Source organism: Homalodisca vitripennis, chromosome 6 (genome assembly GCF_021130785.1).
Source record: "Homalodisca vitripennis isolate AUS2020 chromosome 6, UT_GWSS_2.1, whole genome shotgun sequence".
Classification (NCBI taxonomy): Eukaryota; Metazoa; Arthropoda; class Insecta; order Hemiptera; family Cicadellidae; genus Homalodisca; species Homalodisca vitripennis.
This window is the reverse complement of record NC_060212.1, coordinates 114,229,432-114,236,323: the sequence shown is the minus strand read 5'-3', so window position 1 is coordinate 114,236,323 and position 6,892 is coordinate 114,229,432. Positions and strand designations below refer to the sequence as shown.

The 6,892-nt window shown below is 31.9% G+C and overlaps 1 protein-coding gene across 1 annotated transcript in view; it reads left to right on the top strand.

Annotated features, from left to right (window-relative positions):
• Positions 1-551: 551 nt before the first annotated feature.
• The window catches only part of LOC124364759 (Golgi apparatus protein 1), an 86,464-nt gene continuing 80,123 nt past the window's right edge, over positions 552-6,892 (top strand). Inside the window, exon 1 of the mRNA XM_046820479.1 lies at positions 552-1,030. The gene's annotated coding sequence lies outside the window, so the exon portion shown is untranslated. The remainder of the gene's footprint in view (positions 1,031-6,892) is intronic.

Here is a 6,892-nt window from a genome sequence, read left to right as displayed (position 1 = left end):
AAATCCCATAATCAAACACTACGTTGTCTATGTAGACACGAAGCTTAAAGAAAAGAATGAACGATGTGAAAAAAATATTCCAGGTGAGCAATGAGCATTTTCAGTGGTATAAGACAATGACGACTACAACAAGGTGGTAGCAGAACAAAGTGATAAAACATTGATGAAGATCTGTGCAAGAGCTTGGAAAACGAGGTTGCTATAAGAATACAAACAATAACTATTCCTAGCTGGAAAGTTATTTTAAATGGGTTGTGTACTTAACTTTTTACTATATTATTCATAATACAACTAAAATAATACAGTTGTAACAACACAGTCATGGAAAATTTTCTATCAGGAAAAGTTTTCATTTAAATATAAATGAAATAAACTATTATAAAATCATAGCTTGAATAATACGTAATCTGAAATAATCATTTTACTGCTTAGAACAAAATGTTTTTTGAATAATTGTCACTCACTCCTGAGTGTATCCTTAGCTGATATTCTTTTTATAACCTGTGACCTTATCTACCCCCTCCATCAAATATGTTTTTACTCAACTCAATTTTACAAGTCAAACCGACCTAACCTCTATCGGCTCGGCCCTTCAATCAAACTAAATCTAAACAACGTTGAGTGTCGGAATATCGGTTGTGAATTGCTTATAAATTTTGTTACTTGTTCAATTCAATGCTAGTTGGATTCAAATTTAGACTCAATTTTATATTTTGGTAAAATGTGCTAATTCGACTACATATCTAGAAACAGAACAATGTTTACGATTACAAATTTAGACTGTAATTCATTCTTAACATTATGTACATTCTCCTTAATGTTTATTACTGTTACCAGTAATAGTGTCAGTTTGTCGCCAATGTTTTGGAATCCTTCTTCAGCGTTGGAAATAAGATCTAAAAGAGCTGCTACTAATTTTGGTTATTTAATTTCCAATGTAAAATGTAAAAATGATTTATGGAGAATATGTACAAATTTAAATACCAATAGTGATGATTTGACTGTTCTAGAATGTATTCAAACTGCAAAGGTAAGTTATACTTATTTCTTTAGGCCTATTTATTTATATTTATATAGTCTATTTCCATTAAATTTGGGGAAATTATTTTGATTGTGTTTTGTTTACATGAACTGGACAGATTTTGAGATACGAGACAATTTAACCCTTTCAAATTCAGGATGTATGAATGAATACGGGTAGGCTATTTGCATAAATAAAATTAGCATCTGCGACTTTATAAAATATGTGATTTATAAAAAACATATATTTTTATGTTTCATGTAGGTTTAATCAATTACTAGTACCGTGGTTAGTTTCAATACTTGAGTTTCCTTCCTATTTTTTCCCCTTTGCTCACTTTGCTGCCCTATTCAAGTTTTTAGTGTTTTCACCCAAATAATCAGTAAATTAATAATATAATCTTTTTGTGTTTGGGGATAATAATATAGTTGTTGTGGAGCACTAAGAAATTGATGTAACAGTTAAAATAAACATTACAATTCAATGATTTCTCTAAAATAAATTGAAACTCATCCTAAACACGTTTTATATTTATTTATACTTATAAAAAAATCAAAATTATTTAAAACTACCTTTTTTTAAATTGAATATACTAATTATATTAAATGAATGAATATTTTTTGGGGGAATGAGACTGGTAAATTTTTACCAAATCCGAATTCGTGTTCCAACCTTTCAGAGTTTACCATATTTGTCAGTTTGATTTTGAAGCAGAAGGAATGCAAATCAATCTAATTTTTGGTGGAAAATTTGTAATAATGGCTTAGTGACATGGGTATTTCAGACCATGTTGCACAGAAGACTGTAATCAAAGAGTTCGATCCTGAATTAAAACCCTCTTTAGCAGAATTTAAAAGACACTTATTAAATGAAAACATCCAAATTTTCAACAGATTTTTCAAGGAATCGTTGTGGACACTTTTGAAGAAAGCACTCAGTGACTGTCTAGGGTACGGTCCAATAAGCGGACCCGGTTTTTTATATCGAAATTGGCAAACGATATTACTTAATCATAACCATCGATATAATCAATCGATACTGATGAATTATTTTTAACACCTTAAATAATCAATATGAACAGCTGTAAACACTTTCAAATAATACAAGGTAATATTTTAAATTTCACGTAACATTGTGTATTAAAATGGCCGTCAATCTTAGGAAGCTTCACGAAATTGCTTTAAAAGACGATAAAATATGTTTTTTATGGCTTCAGGATGTTGGGTTAGTACCTAAGAATCCATTATGTGATATTTGTGGAAAGGTAACAAATGTAACTGTCAGAGGAGCTAACATGGTCGTCTTCAGATGCAAAAAAAGAAGGTAATGGTGGACACAACTTTAGTAAAAACGTTTTCGTTCTGTTTCATTTAGTTAAAGTTATGAGTTTCCCTGATTTTGGTTATGTTCATTTATTATTTGTTATCATTAAATTCACATTTTAATTTAAACATATGATTGTTATTACTTTTATATCGATTGATAGTCTATGATTCGATATGCGAATATTAGGTATCGATGATTATATTCTTCGATATAAAAAACCGGGTCCGCTTATTGGACCCTACCCACTGTCTGAATTATTAGTTGAATGTCACTTGCCTATATAAAATTTATAAAAGAGCGACCTCAAAGGCATTTTAATAAATGGATTATTCCAAATATTCTCTACTTAAGAGAAAGGCTAAATTTATCATTAAATTTATTTCAGATCTGAAAATGGAAAGTTCAAAACAAAATTACTGCAAGGAAATAAAAACGCCAAAGTACAGGATGTTGAACAAAAATTTAAACTCTGAGAACTTTTCAAAATTTGTGTGGGAAAAGAGCACAAACACCTCATCAAAATCACATCCGAAACTCAAAATTCGTGATGAATTAACAAACAATCCTTTTTAATGACAAGCAAATTGAATTAAACAACAGTTTCTTGTCTGGCTGTACAAAACTTATCTTTCAAAAAGGATAGGCCTAAGGAATTTACTATTGAAATTGGCATCTTTCATGGGTCTGCCTCCTGCGAGGAAGGTCGAGGTGGGAATCATTGTGGGCCGAAAAAGTTCAGCAACATCAATGGAATATCTGTGTGGCTAATCTAGCAATGCTTGAATGACAACTTGACATCATTTACTAAACTGATCAATCTCTACTTTGTCCAAGATATTGTCCTGTCTGCTTTAATAACAGCAAGAATGGTCCCAACGTTCAAAAAGGATTATCCTTGCATCCCAAGTAGCCAGTATTTAGGTACATATATCATGATGTTTCCATTCAACCTGTCCTGAGCAAAACTTTTAAAAACATTTCATAATAAAACTCAATGATTTCCATGAATGGTTTAAAATTCTTAGTTTTGAACAGTTCAGATTTAGAAACAATTAATTGGCCATTGATGCTATCACAAACCTCATTAACAGTGTTATTGTTGTTGTCTTGGAAAGGTAAGAACAAGTACTCAGCATTTTGTGTACATTTCAAAGGCACCTTTGACTTTGTTTACCACGTGTCATTGTTACAATCAGTTATGGATGTGGTGTTCGAGATCTGTCACATAGATAGTTTACGTCATACCTTAGTAGCAGAGGGCAGTGTGTGGAGACTGTAAACACCTTGTCAGGCAAGTGAAAATGTTCTATGGTTTTCCCTAGGGTTCAATTCTGGGAATCAATCTTTTTTCTTGTTTACATCATGTTAAATTCGTCAATTCAGAATGAAGAGATGGTTCAATATGAGGATGATACAACTTTCTGTATAGATTAAAAACGAAACAAGATCTTCTGATCAAAGCCTTTATTAAACTAAACATAAGCATCCAGAACTTTCAAGTGTACATCTGAAAAAAATTGTGCCAAAACTGGGATGTGATCAACTTTTGTCTCCGTTAGCAGGAAGGCGAATATGGATCAATTGTGATTATGGATGAAATTATCACAGATGAAGCTGAATCCACCAAGCTTTTGGGGATGTACCTTGACATGGTACTGACCTGGGTTGATCACATTAACAGTTTTGCTCAAAGGTTGCCTCAGGCATATATATCTTGTTTAATCTAGCGAAGTTCTGCTCTTTGGATGTACAGAAAACCAGCCTACTTTAGCCTAGTACATTTACATCTGGCCTACGGTTTGAGACTATGGGACAGCTTTTCTAAATAAAAATTTGATAGATTATTTAAAACACAAATGAAAACTGTAAAAATAATTTAAAGTTAAAAATCCAGAGTCTTGTGCTTGGATTGCTGACCTTACCTAGCCTTTACATTTTCTTGATATTTTCCAGTTATGTTGATTTAAGTGCAAACAATGGTCATCAATATGAGACCAAAGGCAGTGGCAACTTCAGAACTTAACAGCTTAAAATGACTATATTCAAACACTGTCACAAATAAGAGTCAAGGTAATCAATTTAGCTGCCTGAAGATCTCAGACGAATCAATGAACCCCAACAGTTCAAATCTCGATTAAGTTTGTGATTGGCCCCTGGGATGAAAATTAGCATTTTATCATTATTTTAGTTCTCTTTTTCTGAAATTCGAAACATACAAATATATCGTTAGGTAATAATGTATTAAAATCTTCTTTTTAGTTTTATACAAATTTTGACCATCATCCATGACAGGTATGCGTTTTCTTACATTCAGCTTCACAATTATACTTATTTTGATTTTTGTCATATGTCAAACATATGTGATAAAGGGAAGAAAGTTCGAAGCAGAACTACTGATTTTAGTTATAGACTTACCGACTGAACCACAGGAATCTAAACTTGCCTTGTTAACAGGTCTTTAATTAAATATAATAATGATATATCAGTTTTAAGTGTTTAATGACAAATATTTAAAGTGTTATTTGATATTTTCATGTATTAAACGAAGGTCACCCTTCCACAGAGTCGCTGGTGATTAGATTAGTGTTGCCCACTGATGAGTAATATCCACGATTAAAATAATATTGAGTCATGGCTAGTTGGCTGTAGACTTGTTCAAGGTCAGTTCATTTCTCTGCAACATCGAGTTATCTTATTGCTGTCAAAATTGATTTTTTACTATCTTTTCTTTCAACTATTTTACTGTGATTAAAATAATATTTATTTAATACCCTAACTAGTGTAAACATATTTGGCTTAACATTAGCAAAGCCTATCACTCGAGGGGCTGGACAAATTTCATTTCTTTCCGTCTGTCTGTCAGCACGATTTCTGAAAAACAAACTGAGCTCTATAGCAAGTTTATTCTTGAAATATTTGAAAGTAGCTTGTATTCATTAAAAATAACAAATTTTTGGGACATCTTGATATAAAAAGAAAAACATAATATATGTAAAATGTTAATTTTATATTTTTAACTACTTAAAAACCAATGTTTAATTCAGGAACGAAATTCTGAATATCTGATCCTTGACCTAACAAAAGCAAAAAGAATCATTGTTTTATTTTATTTATTGCAACACTTGTTGCAACCATTTTAAATTTCATAAAATATCTAATGTTTTTTTTATAACGTGTTTACAAACTAAAACATATTTGTTAATAATATGCAACATTTAGCTTTGTTTCTCTGAATAAAAAAAGAATTGTTGTTTTCAGGAAAACTACCAACTTGCATAAGTAGTTGAAACTACCACTCTTAGATTTTTGCTACCCCATTTATTTACAGTAAATTTATAAAATCAATAAGTCAATTTGGTTCCGCTTTTGAACCCTGAGTATGAGTTAAACAGGTTTACTTAAACCTAGAAAATGAATTAAAACCTAGTTCCTTCTATAAATTCAGATTACAAATTCATCACGCCCATGTAGAAATGTGTTTTAATTCCTGTCTCATATGTGACTTTAGCAATTTGGGTATCAACTTTTGAAACATCATGTTAATATTTTTAATGTAAAGAAGTCAATCAAAATACTTTTTAATACAGGTGAGCTTGTAACATGTAATATTCTATATAATATGAATGTATTGAAAATTAATGTATAAAATCTAAAAATGGCTATTTTGACTCTTATGCATTGTAGTAACTTTCCTCAAAATAACAGTTCTTTCTGACTACAGGGAAAATAATCTTGAACGTGTTTACTTGTTACCTATTCTTTACATACATCCACACCATCCAATTTCTTAGCAATGATTGGATCCTCTTGCTGTCAAAGATCAACCATTAAGAATCTTTTCCTTGAATCTATTTAAGCTTCTTCGAGATAATTTTGCTGAATAACTTGTGCTATGTGTGCATCCTTTCACAATAAACTTCCAACCTTACGACTCTCTGCATTAGATAAAAATCAAAAAACGAAGTTGAAGTGGAATAATTCATTGAATTGAATTCATGCATAGAATATTTCTCCAGAATCAATTTTAAAACAAACAGTTCAAAATCAAACGGCATAAATTTTTGCCTTCGGCAACAACAAGAGCACGAACTTCGACCCGCGGTGATGGTGGATGATTTACTTCTGGAAGAAGCAGAATCCATTAAGTTCCTTAGAATGTACCTTGATCGGGGGCTGACATGGGACGATCACATTGAAAACGTTTGCTCTAAGGTTGCTTCTGAAATTTATGTCCTGTGCAATCTCGCAAAATTTTGTCCGGTGGATGTATTCAAAATGACCTATTTCGGTCTCATACATCCACATTTCAAATACGGCTTAAGATTGTGGGGAAGCTGTTCCAAATACAAATTTGAAAGAGTTTTCAGATCTCAAAAGAAAGCCATCAAAATTCTTTCAGAATTAAACCCAAGAGACGTCTTGATCTTGAGATGAGCTTGGATTGCTGATCCTGCCCTGTCTCTATACTCTCGAGGTGGCCCTGTACTGCTGACTTAAATGCGAGTTGGTACAGGGCAGGGATGTCCACCAACACGGAACTAGAGG